Source organism: Erythrolamprus reginae, chromosome Z (genome assembly GCF_031021105.1).
Source record: "Erythrolamprus reginae isolate rEryReg1 chromosome Z, rEryReg1.hap1, whole genome shotgun sequence".
Lineage (NCBI taxonomy): Eukaryota > Metazoa > Chordata > Lepidosauria > Squamata > Dipsadidae > Erythrolamprus > Erythrolamprus reginae.
In genome coordinates this window covers 56,702,400-56,722,355 of record NC_091963.1, presented here as the reverse complement: position 1 = coordinate 56,722,355, position 19,956 = coordinate 56,702,400, and the positions used below count along the sequence as shown (strand labels likewise).

Here is a 19,956-nt window from a genome sequence, read left to right as displayed (position 1 = left end):
AGGATGGATATATGTTTATCCCAGGCATGTTTAAATTCAGTTACTGTGGATTTATCTACCACGTCTGCTGGAAGTTTGTTCCAAGGATCTACTACTCTTTCAGTAAAATAATATTTTCTCATGTTGCTTTTGATCTTTCCCCCAACTAACTTCAGATTGTGTCCCCTTGTTCTTGTGTTCACTTTCCTATTAAAAACACTTCCCTCCTGAACCTTATTTAACCCTTTAATATATTTAAATGTTTCGATCATGTCCCCCCTTTTCCTTCTGTCCTCCAGACTATACAGATTGAGTTCATTAAGTCTTTCCTGATACGTTTTATGCTTAAGACCTTCCACCATTCTTGTAGCCCGTCTTTGGACCCGTTCAATTTTGTCAATATCTTTTTGTAGGTGAGGTCTCCAGAACTGAACACAGTATTCCAAATGTGGTCTCACCAGCATTCTATATAGCGGGATCATAATCTCCCTCTTCCTGCTTGTTATACCTCTAGCTATGCAGCCAAGCATCCTACTTGCTTTCCCTACCGCCTGACTGCACTGTTCACCCATTTTGAGACTGTCAGAAATCATTACCCCTAAATCCTTTTCTTTTGAAGTATTTGCTAGAGGTCGACCTCTAGGCTTCTCCCTTGTGGAGTGCCTCAGGGGTCGGTCCTCTCCCCCCTGCTATTTAAGATCTACATGAAACCGTTGGGTGAGATCATCCAAGGGCATGGGGTGAGGTATCATCAGTACGCGGATGATACCCATTTGTAAATCTCCACCCCATGTCCAGTCAACAAACAAGTGGAAGTGATGTGCCGGTACCTGGAGGCTGTTGGGGTCTGGATGGGTGTCAACAGACTCAAACTCAACCCTGATAAGACAGAGTGGATGTGGGTTTTGCCTCCCAGGGACAATTCTATCCGTCCATCCATCACCCTGGGGGGGAGTCATTCACCCCCTCAGAGAGGGTCTGCAACTTGGGCGTCCTCCTCTATCCACAGCTCACCATTAGAGAAACATCTTTCAGCTGTGGCGAGAGGGGCGTTTGCCCAGGTTCACCTGGTGCACCAGTTGCGGCCCTACCTGGACCGGGAGTCACTACTCACAGTCACTCATGCCCTCATCACCTCGAGGCTCGACTACTGTAATGCTCTCTATATGGGGCTACCTTTGAAAAGTGTTCAGAAACTTCAGATCGTGCAGAATGCAGCTGCGAGAGCAATCATGGGCTTCCCCAAATATGCCCATATTACACCAACACTCCGCAGCCTGCATTGGTTGCCGATCAGTTTCTGGTCACAATTCAAAGTGTTGGTCATGACCTATAAAGCCCTTCATGGCACCGGACCAGATTATCTCCGAGACTGCCTTCTGCCGCACGAATCCTAGCGACCAGTTAGGTCCCACAGAGTGGGCCTTCTCCAAGACCCGTCAACTAAACAATGTCGTTTGGCGGGACCCAGGGGAAGAGCCTTCTCTGTGGCGGCCCCAGCCCTCTGGAACCAACTACCCCCAGATATTAGAATTGCCCCGTCCCTCCTCGCTTTTCGTAAGCTCCTTAAAACCCACATCTGCAATCAGGCATGAGGAAACTGAGATATTCTTTCCCCCTAGGCCTTTACAATTTATGCATGGTATGTTTGTATGTATGTTTGGTTTTATAATAAGGTTTTTTTTAGTTGTTTTAGTATTGAATTGTTACATGCTGTTTTTATCATTGTTGTTAGCCGTCCCGAGTCCACAGAGAGGGGCAGCGTACAAATCCAATAAATAAATAAATAAATACATACATACATACATACATGTATACTATGAAGGCGTATGTCCAGGGATTAACAATATCTTATACGGCCAAAATAAAGAAAATTTAAAATCAACAGTTAAAAGAATACCAAAGTAAAATTAAACAAATAGAACTAGATATGCAAGAAGATATATTAAATGAAGAATTAAAAGAAGAGATAAAATTAAATATAAAATTAACTTGCTGACACAAGATGAAATAGTTTTTAAAATGTATTTATTTATTTATTTATTTATTAGATTTGTATGCCAAACTGAGAATGGCTAAACAAAATTATTTTGAAAACGCAAACAAAGTAGGTAGATGGTTAGCCTATAAATTAAAAAAAGAAGAGGAGGAATTTTGATACAATTTTTAATCTGTTGAAATAGGAGAAAGCCGTTTTGGTCTTGATTTATAATTTTATTCAATACTTACTTTATTCTTTCTGCAAGAATTGTCATGAGGATTTTATAATCTGCATTAAGCAGTGAAATAGGTCTATACCAAATCTTATCTTTCTCATCCTCATTTTTTGGGATTATTGTGATGTAGGATTCCGTCCATGTTTCTGGTATTTTAGCTTGTTTGAAAGCTTCATTGTATGTTTATAGGAGTATAGGTTCAAATATTTTGTTAATTTTTTTCTAAAATTCATCTGGAAAACCATCTGGACCTGCTGATTTGCTATTTTTCTATTTTTTTTAAAGCCTGCTGAAGTTCCTGAATTGTTACCTTGTCATTTATTATATATCTATCTTGTTCTCCTATTATTGCGAGATTACCTTCATGGTTTTGTGTCTACAGGATTTTGTATAATTCTTTATATTATTCATGAATTTTTTTTTGCATGTTCAGAATGTTGTAGTATGCCATTTTTATCTCATAATTGGTAGATTATTTTGTCGCTTTTTTCATTTTTGAGAGAGACATCCCTCAGGCGATAGACCTTATTTAGCGAGGTAAAGCTGGCACACGGGTGGGGAGGGGAGAACTGTGGTTTTGTCTCTCTCTCTCTCACACACACACACACATGCACACACTCCCCCTCTCTCTTTCCCTTCCTCTCTTTCTCCCCATTTCTTTTTTTCTCCCTCTCCACCTCTCTCTTGAGCTCCTGCTCTTCTGTGTGTGTATGACAGACGGAGAAGCCGAGCAGAGTTGTTGGGGTTGCCCAGGATCAGGTGGAGGGAGGCGAAGCTGGCACGCAGATGCGGAAGGGAAATCTGTGGTTTTGTGTCTCTCTCTCTCTCTCTCTCTCTCACACACACACACACACACTCCTCCCTCTCTCTTTCCCTTCCTCTCTTTCTCCCTGTTTCTTTTTTCCCCTCTCTCCACCTCTCTCTTGCCCTCCTTCTCCTCTGTGTGTATATGACTGACGGAGAAACCCGCGTTCGCCTGTCCCTCAGATGCTCTCTCCTCCTCGGGCAAAGATGCCGGGTGTGTCAAGGGGGCGGCGGAGCCCAGCAGCTCTATCTCGGGGCTCTTGAGGAGAGGTACTGCCCCAACCCGGAGAAAAAGGCGGCCACGGCGCCTCTCAGTACAAATTTGGCGGCAGGGGGGGGAGGAGAAGGGAAGGGGCTGGCTTGGTTCATTTGCAAAGGAGAGACAGTTAGCCTCCCTCCCTCCCTCCCTCTCTCTCTCTCTCTCTCTCTCGGAAGCACTGCCGTTGACAAGACGCCAGGCATCTGCTCGATTGTTGTTTCTGGATAGTAGCAAATGAAAGACCCCCTGTTGTGTGCTTTGCATTGTTAAAGAAGAGTGCCAAAACCTCTGAGAAAAAGCGGTGACTGCGATTTTGTTTAACTGGCTGATGACGGCAGAGAACAAACAAGATTAGGCAGTTCGAGTGGATGTGTGAGTGAAAACTATATACCATCTGGACTTTTCCGCTGGACTCCGTTTGTGATTAATGCAGTGATAGATTGGAAACAACGTGTGATATACAACAGTTGGGGAGAGGAAGTTTTTGGATGTCTTGATGGTAAGAAGAAGTTTTATACAGATTTAAGTGGATTAGAATGAATCGAGTCGGTGACAAGCTACAAAATCGGAGGTCTTTATATACTCCTTATCTTTTTTACCTTCCCTTTCACCTCCTCCCCTTTGTTTAATCCCTTTAATCCCTTTTCTCTACCTCGCTTTTGACTGTGTATTGACTTTGCATTGTTGCTCCAGTTGTTAAAAAACAAAAAACTATGAACTTTGAACTTTGATTTCCTATTAAACCTACAACACTGTTCCCTTACTGAAAGAGACTGTCAGAGACTGAACTGTGACTCAGCACTATTGCATAAGCCCAAGGAGAAAGAAAAAGGAAGAAAACATCCTTAGAGGTACAGCGATTCTTTATTTATTTACAAATATAATTAAAAACAAGGAAAAGGATTGGGGGGAAGGGGGACAGAACGAAGGGTTGGGGGATGGGGTAGAGTAGGGAGGGGAGGGAGAATTCAAAAACAAAACATTTATAATAAAGTTATAATACATGTGAGTTGTAATACACAAGTGTCTTAAAGGGAATGTAATAACTCTTACTTTCCTAGTCTTAATATTTATATTTGGAAATAACTCAAATGTCGTATTTCTTAGTATATATAAGCATTACAATTCTAACAGTTAAGAAGGAGGAGGAAAGAGAAAAAAAAGAAAGGAAAGGGAGAGAGAGAAGAATCTGCATTTAATGCAGACGTTTTTATAGACGACTTTTGTTTAGCTGTAGTGTGGGGAGTATATAGGTGATATAATGGGTGTATATAAAGATTAGATATTTTAAAGGTAGTTAATACGTTTATAGTGAGTGTTGAGTTAGTTAGAAGACAGATAAAAAGAGATTTAATATATTTTCTTGTTGCAAATTGAATTAGTTTTTGGTGCTTCTTTTCTAATTTATTTTAATATTAATTTAAGTGTTGAAGGTACTTTGGGATGTGATAGAGTATGAATTTTACAATAAAAGTTTTTTGTATTTTTTCTGAGAAACCCATTTATGCCAATTATCCCATACTTCATAGTATTCTGAATCTTTTTTGTTTTGTGCTTCCATTGTTATTTTAGACATTTCAGCACATTCATTAATTTTCGTAATTATTGTAAAGAAAGACGGTATTTGATCAGATTTCCAAAGAGAGGCATATGATATTCTGGCTGCAGTTATAATTTGTAGTATAAGATATTTTTGTGTCTTGGTAAGATTTTGTCTAAATATACCTAAAAGATAAAGCTCGGGTTTGAGTGGTAATTTGATTGACATGACTTGGTCGATTAGGGATTGAATTGTTGTCCAATATTTTTGTGCAATTGGGCATGTCCACCATGTGTGGTAGTAAGTTCCAGGTTTGGTCTTGCACTTCCAGCAGATCGGTGAAAAGTTGGGAAACATTTTGGATATTCTTGCTGGGGGTAAATGCCAACGATAAAACATTTTAATTTGGTTCTCCTTGTAAGACATTGCCGTTGTCATTTTATAATTTGATGTCCATGTTTTCTCCCACTCAATTAGGTTAATCGTATATCCAAAATTCTGAGCCCAAGCTATCATACAGGATTTCACTTGCTCTTCAGGATTTTCTTGGATTAGTAAATAGTTGTACAATTTTGAGATCATTTTTGTAGAGGGGCCGAAAAGAATCGTGTCTATTACATTATTATTTTGAAATCCAAATTGCTTTTTATGTTGTTCATATTTTAATTTAATTTGTAAATATGTTAACCAGTCTATATTAATTCCTTGATTGTTCAGTTGTTGTTTAGGGATAAGAGCCTCTGATTCGTCGAGTAGTTGTTGGTATCTCAGAATTTTAGAGTGCGAGAAAAGATTGGGAAAAATTAGTATTTCATTGGGGGATATCCATTTTGGTATTGAGGTGTAATAATTTTTTTTAATAGTAAACCAGATTGTTATTAGTGTTTTACGTAAGTAATGATTTTTGAAGTATTTAGGTATTTTATGGTAGTCTGCTGTCAAGAAAGTATGCCACCCAGCAAGAAGATCGAATCCTTCCAAAGTTAGGAGTCTTGTATTTTGGAGCGTAATCCAATTTTTAATCATGGTTAAAATGGTAGCTTGATAATACATATAAAAATCTGGAAGTCCAAGTCCACCCCTGGATCTAAGGTCTTGAAGGTTTTTCAGTTTTATTCTGGCCTTCTTCTTGGTCCAAATAAACTTCTTTACTTGTTTGTGAAGAGTATTGAAAAAGGTTTTATTCAAATTTATTGGAGCAACTTGAAATAGATAAAGAAACCTTGGAAGAATGTTTGATTTTATGGCGGCTATTTTCCCCATAATAGATAAGTTTAATTTTGACCATCTGTTAAGATCTTGTTGTATTTCTTTAATTAATCGTTCGTAATTGTCTTTTTTGATCGTAGCATAATTCGAAGTCATCCAAATTCCTAAGTATTTAATTTTTTTTGTGGTCTTTATTTTAATTAATTCTTCCAAGGTAATTATCTCTTTTGGTATCATATTTTTTGTCAAAATTTGAGTTTTATTTTTATTGATTTGCAGGCCAGATATTTCACCAAATTTGTAAATTTCGTCAAATAAAATGGGTGCTGTTCGGATTGGATCTTGTAGGATGAATACAATGTCATCCGCAAAGGCCTGCAATTTGTAATGTTCTTTTTTAATCATAATACCGTGAATTTGTGAGTTATTTCTTATAGTTTTGAGAAAGGTCTCGATGGCCAGAATAAAAATGAGTGGGGACAGAGGGCATCCTTGACGTACACCCTTAGTTATAGTAATTGTGTTGGTAATATCATTGTTAAAGAGAATTTTGACCGATTGGGTAGAATAAATAGTTTTAATTAGATTGAGAAATTTGGAGCCGAAATTCATGTATTTAATTTGGTTTATAAGATAGTGCCATTGAAGACTGTCAAAAGCTTTTTTGAGATCCATAAATACTAATGCAGCTGCTTTGTCATAGTTTTTGTCATAGTATTCCAAGGCATTTAGTATAGTTCTTGTGTTCGTGGAAATGTTTCTTCCCGGAAGGAATCCGTTTTGGTCAGAATGGATAATTTTGTTTAGTATATTTTTTAGTCTGTCCGCAATTATTGATGTAAATATTTTGTAGTCAGTATTAAGTAATGCAATCGGTCTGTAATTCTCCAAATGATGTCTATTTTCAATGTCTTTAGGGATAAGGGTTATATAGGATTCAAACCAGGACGTGGGCAGTTTTGCATGTGAGAGCGCATTGTTATAGATGTCTAAGAGTATGGGTGCCATTATATCAATATGATATTTATAAAATTCAGATGGGATTCCGTCTGGTCCTGGAGTTTTATTGTTTTTTTGTTTGTTTATTGCAGCCTCAATATCCGAAATAGAAATTGGTTTGTTTAGAAGAGTTCTTTGGTCATCTGTTATCATATTTGTTTGTTCATTTGTTTGTAAATATTTTGATATTAAATCGGCATCCAAATTTGAGACTTGATAGAGTTGTTGATAAAAGTTTTGGATAATTTGTTTTTTATCAGAATTGGTCGTTTTCAATTGTCCAGAAGGGTCAACTAAAGTGTCTATGTTTCTGTCGGATTTTTGATGGGCTAGTTTGAGAGAAAGCCAACGTCCTGGTTTATTGGCCGATTCAAAGTATGTTTGTTTCGCATTTTTAACCTTTTGAGCAATGTGTTGTTGTGTTATTAAATTTATTTGATGTTTGATCGTATTTATTTCTAATAGAATTGTGTTATTTTTAGGATCATTGCAAAGTAGCTTTTCTGCTTCTTGAAGAGAGATGTTTAGTTTTTGAAGTTGCGCATATTTTTCTTTGTTTTTGTTTGCCGTATATGAAATGTAAATACCGCGTATATATGCTTTAGTGGCGTCCCACGCTATTTCGTTGGGTATCTCGCCATTGAAGTTAATTTGGATGAAAAGGGGGATATCATTCTGTATTTTATGCTGGAATTGTTTTTGGTTTATCACTGTTGAGTACATCGACCATCTATGCGGAATATTGTAAGTATTGTCTTTTATTGTAAGTAGGAGAGGATTGTGGTCTGCCCAAGTTGCATTGAGTATTTGAACATCAATTATTTGATTTATGATTTCTGTATTAGACCAAGCCATGTCAATACGTGAGCAGGTTCGATGGGGGGGAGAAAAAAAGGTATATTGTATAGAGTTAGGGTAAAAGTATCTCCAAATGTCTTTTAAGGCATATTCATAAATTATTTGTTGAAAGGTAGAGGGAATAATGTTACGAGTACGGCACTTGGAGTTACCTTTATAATCCTTGTTTACATCAACTATTGCGTTAAAATCTCCAATTATTACAAAATTGTTTAAATCTAATTCTAATATTTTTTTGTGTAGATTTTTAAAATAGGAAGATTGTCTAACAGATGGTGCATATATTGATATTATATTTATTGTTCTTTTATTTTGTAAAGTTATTTGCACAATTAGTAATTGACCATTTTCATCGGTATATATTAATGTTGGAGAATAAAATTTTTTAACATATAAAACTATGCCTCTCTTTTTTTCGGAGGCGGAAGCACAAAAGAATTCAAACTCAGATTTAATTTTAAGGTTGGGCATAGCCAAAAGAGTAGTATCTTCATTTTTAATGTGGGTTTCTTGTAGTGAGATTACATCATAGTTGTTTTCAAATAGTTTATGGAATATTTTTTGTCTCTTTTTATATGAGTTCAGACCATTTATGTTTGTTGAGAATAGTGTGATTTGGGGTTGTCTATTGTTGTGGTGTTGGTTCCTTAAATTTCTCCTTTCTTGCCTCAGCTCTTGCCCGGGTAACTGGTCCATGTTTGCTTGACTCGTCATTCTGAATTTGTAATTCTTGATCATTGTTTATCAGATTGTCATCAGAGGTAGCTTCTTCATTTCGGGGAGTATCTCTAGTGTCGAATTCCTTAAGGGCAGACTGATCCATCTTCAGGATGTGGGCGTAGAAGTCTCTTGCATCTTCAGGAGTGGAAATTTTATATTTTTTATCCAGAAGCGTAATCGTCATTCCCTCTGGTATCATCCACCTAAACTGTATAGATTCTTTATTTAATTTGGTGGCTAGCGTTTGGTAGGGTTTGCGTTTCTCCCTTACCCGCTTTGGGATTTGGCGTAGGATTACTATGTCTCGACCTTGATGGATAGCTGGGTTATCCTTAGAGGCATTGTAAATTTCGTCTCTGAATTTCCTTCTGAGAAAACGTACATGGACCTCTCGTGGAAGTCTGTTTCGTCTAGCGTATGATGTTGTAAGCCGGTATACCTCGTCCATTTGTGCTAAAATTTCGTCCGTTGGTTTATCAATGATTTTAGCTATTATTGTCGCCACCGTGTGAGGAAGGTCTTGTTGATCGGTTTCTATGATATTTTGGAAACGCAAAAAAAAGGCTGATTTCTCGAGCTCCAGGTTCATAAGGGACTCTTCCAGGGATTTGTTGGTATATTCTGCCTTCGCTTCTGAAAACTGAAATTTGGTATCCATCCTATTGGTTAATTCTTCAATATTATTTATTTTTTCTGTATTCTTGGTAATTGTTTCACAAACGACTTCCATTTGGTCTTCCAATTTGGTCGTTCGCTCCTCAAGGTGACCCGCATGTTCTTGAATTTTCTTGATGTCTTGTTTCATTTCTCCCATCGTTCCCTTTATAGATTCAAAATTAATATCTAATGTGTCTTGCATTTTGTTCATCTTCTCCAATAAAGCGTTTAGTGATATATTGGGAATTTCCTGTGTTTGTTGTTGGAGAGGTGTTTTGTCTGACAAGTCAGCTGAACGTTGCTGGGTTGAGTTTGGTGTTGCAGGCTGATTGGGGTTTTTCTTCCAAGATTTCATTAGGGTTGGTTGATTTGAGGTAGACATTTTTGTATTAAGGAGAGGTCATTAGAACAGTATATAGATAGTGTGTATGATATAGTAAAAGAATGTATGTGGTGTAGAGGAATGTATGTAATGTTGTCGGAAGTGATAAAGTTAGAGTGATTAAGATGGTATAGAAAGTTGCAGTATGTGTAGTAAAGGTTTTTTTGTTTTTGTTTTTTAAAAGTACAGTTAGTAGAGAGTTGTTAAGAGAATATCAGAATTTGTTACACTTAAAAAGTAGCAAGAGAAAGAAAGTTTATATTTAGGGTTCAAATTATCAATAAAATAGCATCTAAATCAGTATGACTCCATTAGTAATATCTCAATGTATGGAAAAGAAAAGGAAGGGGAGAGAAAATGGGAGGAAGTAATAATTCAGTAGCACAATTATTCGATATTCAGTATAAGGGGAAAGACAGTCAATCAATCGGGGGGTTACTCTATTAAGGGTTTAAATCAGTTGAATCAGTTAAGTTGATTAAATCAGATAAATCTTAAAACATTAAATTACTATAAGTTATAGAATCAAAAAGAAGTCCAGTTACTATTTGTTATTTAAAGTTAATTAAGGATAAATAATAATAAAGTCTAAAGTTTAATGTTAATATAAAGTAAAGCTATCAACTCAAAGTAATCTATCAGTATATTCTACCTAAATATAGTACAATCTATCTTAATATAATCTATATAAATAGTTCAGTAGCTAGAGTAAATATTACAATAATTTATGTATTACACAATTGGATAAGGAGGTTTTGTCAGTATATATAGTCCAAAGATATCAAAATGAGATTTAAGTAAATTAAAAGAAAAGCAAAATTCAATCCAAATCAATCCAGATCAAAGGGATCGTGTTCCAACAATATGGTGCTATTAAATTGATCAAGTTCGGTACAGTTCGGTTCAGTTATATTAAGAGTTTGATAGAAAGATATTGGTGGGGTATAAATTCAAAGAGTAAGGTCAATGATTTTGTTAAGACTTTTGTTTGTAGTTGATGAAATAAATTTTAGTGACGAAGTTCCAGTTCCAGGGAGGGTGACAGTAGAGGACTAGCAGATTGTCCAAAGTTCCGGATGTATGAATGTCCAATATTCAAGTGTCCTAATATCAAAATGTCCAAGTTGTTCAATCTCAATTTCCAATTTCCAAAAGTATCCAAAAGTAATCCAATATATGCAAAGATGTCCAAAAAGAAAAAGAATAATAGTAGTGAGGAAAAAAAAAAAAAGCAAAAATATCTATCTATGTATGAGATTCAAAAGTAAGCAAACTTTATTTATTTAATATTAAAGGGGGGAGATAAAAAGTAATGAAGATTAAGGCAAAAAAGGGTATGGAAAGGAAGGGTAAATGGTAGGTAGAAAAATAGGGCCGGGGTTTTCCGGTTGCTGTTTTAACTCTTATCTGCTTTACTTTTTTTCCAACTAATCAGGGTGTTATTTCAAAGACAAATATTATTTTTCTTGTTGTGGGGGGTTTAAACTTTCTCCTACCTTCGAAACACGTTGCTTAAACCTTCTCTCCTTGCGAAAATTTAAAGTGTAGCTGATAGTTCTAGGGCAAGTCGGAATCACAAATAGACGTGGCGAAAATTCATTCTAAAAGCTTTCAAGTAATTTCCGCCGAGTCATCGTCGCCATCTTTGCCAAGGGGATCGTAACACTCATAGATCGAAGTCGCCGCCTCCCGTTCTTCAGACTCAAAAAAGAGCCGGGATGTCTCTTTCGCAAGGAGTAATCCAACACGTATACCACCAATCCAAAAACCGTCCTCAGTCCTTCTGCAGCAAGCAATAACACCCCCAAGGTATTTGTCGTTACCGCGGCTTCCAAAATAAAGCAGAGCGCAGCGCTTCCGGATCAGCAAAAAAAAGCTGATCTCTTTGGTTGATGATTTGGGGGATCTCCCGTCCCCCGGGGGGGGGGTCCGCCGAACACCCCCGGATGCATGTAAACTTCCCCTCAAAGACCTTGGGCTCTACGGGTCCGCGGTCGCCCGATAGGGCAATCAATCAACGCAAAAGGCCAGATGTAACCCGGAGAACCGGGAAACACACAGCGACAGCACTGCACCACAACCGGAAGTCCTCGAGGTACAGCGATTCTTATTCACCAGAGGGTTAATTTTGAAGAGGTTGGAATTCAGAAAGACAGAGAGGGAAGGTGGATATTTGTTAAAGGGAAAATAAATCAAAAGAAGCTGACATTAGCAGCAATTTATGCCCCAAATACAAAAACAAAACATTTTATAATAAATACTAACAGGAAGTTAGATAACTTTATGGAGGGCTCAACTTTTTTGGCAGGAGATTTTAATATGCAATTAACAAATGGGATTGGAAACAATAGGACGTTACATTTAAACAGACTTAATATGGTGGATCTTCATGCAGATATTCCAAATAGAAGTACATATTATTCAGCAAGATATCATATATTTAGCTGCATAGACTATATATTAATGAATGGGGGGGGGGGCAATATACAAGTTTAAAAACTAGATATTAAAAGTATTTGGTTATCAGATCATGCCCCACTATTGGCAGAATTGGAAATAGGTCAGAAACTCAATAAAAGAATTTGGAGATATAATGCAGTTGTAACTGCTAGTGAACAAGATAAAGAGAAATTGCAAACAGAGTTATCTGAATATTTTAGAATTAATGATGCGGGTGGTATTAAACAATCAATTGTGTGGGATGCATGTAAGGCTTTTATGAGGGGACAATGTATATGTATGGAAGCAGATATTAGGAAGAGGTGGGGTAGAGAGAGGGAAAGGAAGATAAGGGAAATAGATTTGATTCAAGAGCAGTTAAAAGTAACTAAAAGTAGAGATTGGAATAGTTTATTGAAATTGAAAAAGAAACAATTGATGATGTATGATGAGATCAAATGGAACAAGATGAGAATGATGATGCGATAAAAAACACAGAGCTGGGGGACAAAATCAATGCAGCAAATGGCGAGATATCTGAAGAAGAGGAAAGAAAAATCATGTATTCTAGCATTGAGAGACTCTAGTGGAGTGGTTAGATATGGTAATGAGCAGTTAGGGAAGATAATGGGGAAATATTATGAAGATTTGTATAAAGAGGAGCAAGTGAAGATAGGAGTCCTCAAGGTTGGGAAAATAGTAAGTGAAGAAGGTAAACAAATTTTGAATGCAGAAATTACACAAGATGAAATTGCTAGAGTAACTAAAGGGTTAAAACAAGCCAAAGAACCGGGCCCAGATTGGTTTACAGGGGAATTTTATAAAACTTATGTATTGTTGCCGCATTTGGGGAAAGTGTTGAATAATATATTGTTAAATCGTGATATCCCACAGACATGGAAGCTTTCATAAATTGTTACTATTCCAAAGATGGGTTGATATTTAAGAGAGCCTGGGTCTTACCGTCCGATCAGTTTGGCAAATCAAGATTATAAAATATTTATGAAAATATTGGCAAATAGATTAGAAAATATTTTACCAAAAATAATTGAAGAGGATCAATATGGATTCGTGAAGGGAAGGAAAATAAGCGAACTGATTAGAAATGTAATAAATGTGATGAACCGTGCTACCATTAGTAAAAGAAAATTGGGAATTTTGAAATTAGATGTGTATAAAGCATTCAATAAAGTTAACCATAGCTATTTATATAAATTATGTAAGGAACTAAATATGGGGGGAAATTTTGTGAAATTATAAAAGAGATTTATAAAGAGAATGAAGCGTATATAAGAATGAATGGACAAAGAATGCAGAGTATTAAAATATTAAACGGCACCAAGAAGGGATGTCCTTTATCTCCAAAATTATTTGTAATAGCAATAGAGATCTTAACTAATAAGATAAGACAAGATAACACCTGGGTAGGATATAATTGCAGATGATGCAATTATATTGACCCAGACCCCAATGGAGATGATTAAAGGTATAACAAATATTTTACAAGAGTTTAAACAGGAATCGGGACTGTCGGTTAATATGGGAAAATCAGAGATTATGTGTTTAAATACAGGTCCGAGAGAGCAGATAGAAATCTGGAAAGAATCAGGGATGAAATTAGAACTTTAAAAAAATTAAATATTTGGGAATTTGGTTATTGAGTAATCCAGGGAAAATTGTGGAGGTTAATCTTAGACAGGAGGAAAATATTAAAACAGATGACGACCTGGAAAGAGAAAAGGTTAAGGAGAATGGCTGAAATAACAGCATTAAAAATGATGATAGTCCCCAAGATGATGTATCTGTTCTAGGTATTGCCAGGGGGTTTATCAGCAGCAAAGTTAAGGGATTGGGATAAAAAACTTAATTACTGGGTTAATGAAGATAAAAGACTGAGAGTAAGGAAAAAGTGATTAATAGCTAGTGAAAAACATGGTGGTTGAGGAAGCCCTTGCTTGGAGCTGTATAGAAATGCATTTCAAATTGAAAGATTAATGGAGCTACAAATATTCAAAAATAAATGGGTGAAACTGGAAAAAGAGATGAATGGGATAAAGAATAGAGAATTATTTTTATAAGGTGGAACAAGAGTGTTCTAGATAAATTAATAAGTCCCTTGAAAGGGACTATGGAAATTTGGAAAAAATGGCAGGGGAAAATAGGATTAAATAAATCAAAATTGTCATCGTTATATGTAATAAATAGAGACAATGAAACAAATCTAAGTAGGTTAATAGGAGAGTTGAAGGGAAAAGGGATAACTAAGAATAGTTACCGTATATACTCGTGGGAGGGGTGGGGGCTGGTGCCTCCTCTCCCTGGCTCAAGCAAACGAGCCAGCCAAGTGCTCCAACCGAGAGGGGGAAAAAGCAATGGGAAGCCGGTGAGGTCGTGTCTGTGTGTGTGTGCTTGTGTGCACGCCCGTCCACCCTGCGAAGAATGCCTGCTACCTCTTTGAAGGAGTGGGGGTGTAGCCAAAGTGCCTCCTTTTTCCCCTTGCTGAAACCGGGAGGCTTTTTTTTTTACTCCTCGCTCCCTCCATGTGTGTGTGTGTATTTGTCAACAAATAAACCCTATCGAAGTCGGCAGGACGGAGGAAGCCCTAGAGCAGCGTGGGGGTGGGGTTGTGAATGAAAGGGAAGCCAAGGCAACGAATTTTAGAGGGGCAATGTGTGTGTGTGTGTGTGTGTGTGTGTGTGTGCGTGCCCCCTCTCCCCCCCACCGTGAAAAAAGCCAGCTGCCTCTTTGAAGGAGTGGGTGTGTAGCCAAAGTGCCTCCTTTTTTCCCCTTGCTGAAACCGGGAGGCTTTTTTTTTTTTACTCCTTGCTCCCTCCCTGTGTGTATATGTCAACAAATAAACCCTATCTGAGTCGGCAGGAGGGAGGAAGCCCTAGAGCAGCGTGGGGGTGGGGGTGTGAATGAAAGGGAAGCCAAGGCAACAAAGAAAAAGGGGGAGGAGGAATTTTAGAGGTCGTGTGTGTGTGTGCATGCCCCCTCTCCCCCCCACCGTGAAAAAAGCCAGCTACTTCTTTGAAGGAGTGGGTGTGTGGCCAAAGTGCCTCCTTTTTTCCCTTGCTGAAACCAGGAGGCTTTTTTTTTACTCCCTGTGTGTATTTGTCAACAGGTTTACCGTAACTATTCCTTGCTCTCTCTGCATTGCCCTTAGTTGGATTAAAAAGGCCCCCTGCTGTCCGATTCTCCTCCCCCTCCTTTGAAAGGATTTAAACTGTTTAAAAAATGGCATTTTGTGGTAGTTGCTGTCCTTGCTTGGATAGGAACTAATAAGGCAAGAGCTAGACAGGAATTCCTAAAGTGTGTTTGTGGATCTATAAAAGTTGCCTTTTATAAAGTGGGTTTGAGAGCAAGTTTCAATTAACAAGTATGAGGGGAAGCATTTTACATATTTTAAAAATGAGTTTGATTCTTAATAGGACCTGCATATTTAGGATACAAAACCACAAGAGCTGTCTGTGTTTTGCAAGTTTTGCTTGTCTCACTAGTCTGTCTGTCTGTCTATCTGTCTATCTTTCTATCTATCTATCTATCTATCTATCTATCTATCATCTATCTATCATCTACCTACCTACCTACCTACCTACCTATCGGGTTTTCTATGCTGATAACCTTACAGCAGCTAATGCTGAAGCTCTGTTTGGATTGATTGATTGATTGATTGATTGATTGATTGATATTCTAAAACATGTAATCTTCTGATGTTTCAATTAATGTAATTTTATTGGTTTCCATTTTTATAAGTTACCAGTAGCCACTGCATTTTCTAACCTCGGCTTATACTCGGATCAATAAGTTTTCCCAGGGTTTTTTTTTGGCAAAACTGGTGCCTCGGCTTATACTCGGGTCAGCTTATACTCGAGTATATACGGTATACGAGAAGGATGAAGGGTAAGTAGAAATCATATAGAATGGTGGCTGGGTAAGGGAAGATGGTTGCAAATAAATGTAATATGCAAATATTAGAATGAAAGGGAGAACCAAGAAGCACTACTAAGGGAGGATATAGAGTTAGAGAAAATAATAAGAGAAAAAAGTGAGGGCACCAAGATGCAAGCAAGTAATATATATATAAGATGTTAGGGCAGGCAGATGTGTCTATGATCTAAGATTGACTAAATGGTGGCAAAGTGAATTACAAGTAGATGTACAAGAAATGAAGAGTATGGTGGAGAATATACGGAAAATTAGGAATACAAGAGTTGGGGAAATAAGAAGGAAAATATTACATAAGTGGTATCACACACCTGCTCAACTTGAATACTTTCAGCAGAATACTTGTTGACATAAGAACATAAGAAGAGCCATGCTAAATCAGGCCAAAGCCCATCGAGTCCCTCATTCTGTGTCACACAGTGGCCCACCTGTTGTACATGGGGATCTTGAGCAGAAAGAGAAGGCAAAACCCTCCCTTTTCCTTGACCCCCAACAAATGGTACTCAAGGGAATCCTGCCTGCCTCGACCAACATAGAGGCGGGACATGGACATCCGCTTCAATAACCACCAATATACTTTGCATCCATGAATCTGTCTAATCCTGCCTTGAAGCTATCAAGACTGACAGTTGTCACGACCTCTTCCAGAAGTGAATTCCATAAACTGACGACCCTCTGGGTGAAGAAATATTTCCCTTTATTTGTCCTCGCTTTCTTACCTATGAGCTTTAGGTAGTGCCCCCTCGTCCTAGTATTGTGTGATAGAGAAAATAATTTTTCTCTATCCACCTTTTCTATCCCATGCATGATTTTATACACTTCGATCAAGTCACCCCTTAAACGCCGTCTTTCAAGGCTGAAGAGACCAAGATATTGCAAACTGGTTTCATAAGGGAGGTGCACCATTTCTTTGATCCTACTTTTTGCCCTTTTTTGCACCTTTTCCAGTTCCATTATATCCTTCTTGAGGTGAGGTGACCAGAACTGTACACAGTATTCCAAGTGTGGTCTCACCATCGATTTGTACAGAGGCAATACAACATTTACTGACTTATTTTCAATTCCCTTCCTAATCATGCCAAGCATGATTAGGAAGGGAATTTGGATGTTGGCTTAGCAGAGTCCTCAGGTTCCCAGAGACTTGTCTTACTGCCATCAGCTTCGGACAGTGAGGATTCCTTGCCAAGGTTAGATGCTGGGGAAGAAGAATAAGAATCAGATAGAGAGATGGATGTAGCCAGCCCATTAGTTAATGATCCCACTAGTGGGTCATCGGACTTGGAGGATCGGTGGATAGATGCCAGAATGCACAGGCTCATGGCTAGAAGGGACCAACTGCATAGGTATCGTCGGAGATAAGGGAGAACACCTGTGGCTGAGGCAATTAGGCTAATGGGGTTGCTGATAAATCACCAGAGTTGCAGCAAGTGCATGTGGGAGATTATCCATTTGGAGAAGGAGACATCGGGTTTGCATTTTGTTCCTGGCTTTTCACAGACTCTTGGGGATATTTCACAGCTAAGTAAAAACTTGTGGACTGACTGGAAGAGGTCTGGCTGTGATGCTTTCACAGTTGCTCTGATCTACTTCGTTTGTTTTTGTTCTCACAACTTTCAAGGACTTTTATCTGTAATTTACTCAGGCAATTAGACTAATGGGGTTGCTGATAAATCACCAGCGTTGCAGAAAGCGCATGTGGGATATTATCCGTTTTGTTGTTGTTCTTGCAACTTTCAAGGACTTTTATCTGTAATTTGTTCAGTTTAAAGTGCATGTACACAGCTTTATTTTGGATAAACGGCTTTTCTGTTTAGTTTACAACAGCGTGTGTGTTTGAATTTACATTTCTGACTTAATTGGGGCTCGTAACATGAAGCCCGGCATAAAATTTTTTAGTGCTGCTGCGCACTGGGTTGACATCTTCATTGAGCTGTCCACCAAAATCCTAAGATCCCTTTCTTGGGAGTGTCAAGATAAGGGGAAATTTATGCATATGTTTTGGGAATGTCTGGTAGTGCAGAAATTTTGAAAAGAAGTGTAAGAGGACATTAATAGGATGTTAAACATATAATGGACAATTACAAAGGAAATGGCGGTGTTAGTCAAAAGGTACGAGATGGGAGAATTTAGAGAAATAAAAGGAGCAGTGATAGAAAGCATTCAAGTGGTAAAAGTCCTAGGCTGGTATTGGTACATGGTGGATCACATTCAGTTTGAGATTATGGATAAGAGGATGAATTCGCCTAATGAAACCAATCTGCAGGAACTGATGGGATGATGGGACAAGGTAAGAGGATATGTGGTCAGTAGAATTCAAGACCAAGCTATAAAGAATAAATTATAATCACTTTATAATATGTAATTAGATATATTGCTCTTGAGTTAAAATGGTATATACAAAATATGCCCCCATTTTGGTGGAGGGGTGTGAATATTGTCTGGTGGCAGGCACTTAAACACTGAACACATTGTTATATGTTGTGGGCTTTGTGGATGTTTTATATTATAAATTTTTTAAAAAATAATTTATATAAAAAAGGACATGTCTTTGTTGTACATACGCCCCGAGTCTGCGGAGAGGGGCGACATACAAATATAGTAAATTATTTATTATTATTATTATTATTATTATTATTTCTTTCCTTTTCTTTTCCTTTTTTCCCTCTCTTTTCCTTCTCCTTCATTTTTTCTCTCCTTCTCAATGTGTTATTCTTCTTTTCCTTTTTTTTTATTTAACTAAGACACTGATTATCTATTATGAAAGAGGTTTAATGTAAAAGCCACATGTTTGTATTCATTTCCATATTCCTCACTTTCAAACTACCTTTTTGTTGTCTGAATATATAAACATATATATTTTGAGTTGTTTCTTAATAAAGATTTAATTTTTAAAAAATAATAATAATATAACATTAGATAATAATAATAATAATAATAATAATAATAATAATAACAATAATAATAATAATAATAATAATAATAATAATAATAATAATAATAATGGCACTGAAAAAGGGGGAAATCACTGAAAGTGAGGGCATTGAAATGCCAAATGGTCAAACCATCAAGTGCCACCAGCCAGAAGCCTACAGATACTTGGGCATCTTGCAACTGGATAATATCAAGCATGGCCATGTGAAAACTGTGATCAGCAAAGAGTACATCCAGAGGACCAGAAAAATTTTGAAGAGCAAACTGAATGGTAGCAACACTATCAAGGCTATAAATACGTGGGCCATACCTGTCATTAGATACACAGCTGGCATAGTGAACTGGACTCAAGCAGAGCTGGACAACCTGGACAGGAAAACCAGAAAATTAATGACGCTCCATCATGCACTATACCCCCGCAGTGACGTTGACAGGCTGTATTTACCAAGGAAAATAGGCGGCAGAGGACTTTTGCAAGTGAAGCAGACAGTAGAAGAAGAGAAGTATGCATTAGCTGACTATGTGAAGGGGAGCAAAGAGTCAATGTTGATGGAGGTCAACAATAGGAAGCTTCTCAAGGTGAAGCAAACAAAGGACCAGTACAGAAAAAATGTAACTCAATGTCGTATGGACAGTTGGCGGAACAAAGCATTGCATGGACAGTTCTTGGAGAAGATTAATGGCAAAGTGGATAAAGAAAAGACCTGGTCATGGCTTACAAGTGGAACACTCAAAAAAAAGAGACAGAAGGACTAATACTGGCGGCATAAGAACAGGCCATTAGAATAAATGCTGTCAAAGCCAGAATTGAAAAATCAACAGACGATCCAAAGTGCAGACTCTGTAAAGAAACAGATGAAACAATCGATCACATACTCAGCTGCTGCAAAAAGATCGCACAGACTGACTACAAGCATAGACATGATGCTGTGGCACAGATGATCCACTGGAACTTGTGCCGGAACTACCATTTACCAGTGGCAAAGAACTGGTGGGATCATAAGCCCGAAAAAGT

The 19,956-nt window shown here is 37.6% G+C and overlaps 2 protein-coding genes across 15 annotated transcripts in view; one reads left to right on the top strand and one right to left on the bottom strand.

The window, feature by feature from the left end:
* The window catches only part of NOD1 (nucleotide binding oligomerization domain containing 1), a 217,983-nt gene that overhangs the window by 135,522 nt on the left and 62,505 nt on the right, over positions 1-19,956 (bottom strand). The gene's annotated exons all lie outside the window — the stretch shown is intronic.
* Positions 3,417-19,956, top strand: part of RPL14 (ribosomal protein L14) — a 91,082-nt gene continuing 74,542 nt past the window's right edge. The window contains exon 1 of one of the 2 annotated variants that reach the window (XM_070726931.1): positions 3,417-3,757. The gene's annotated coding sequence lies outside the window, so the exon portion shown is untranslated. Of the gene's footprint in view, positions 4,110-19,956 lie in introns of both variants that reach the window. The other variant, XM_070726930.1, reaches the window with a different exon arrangement.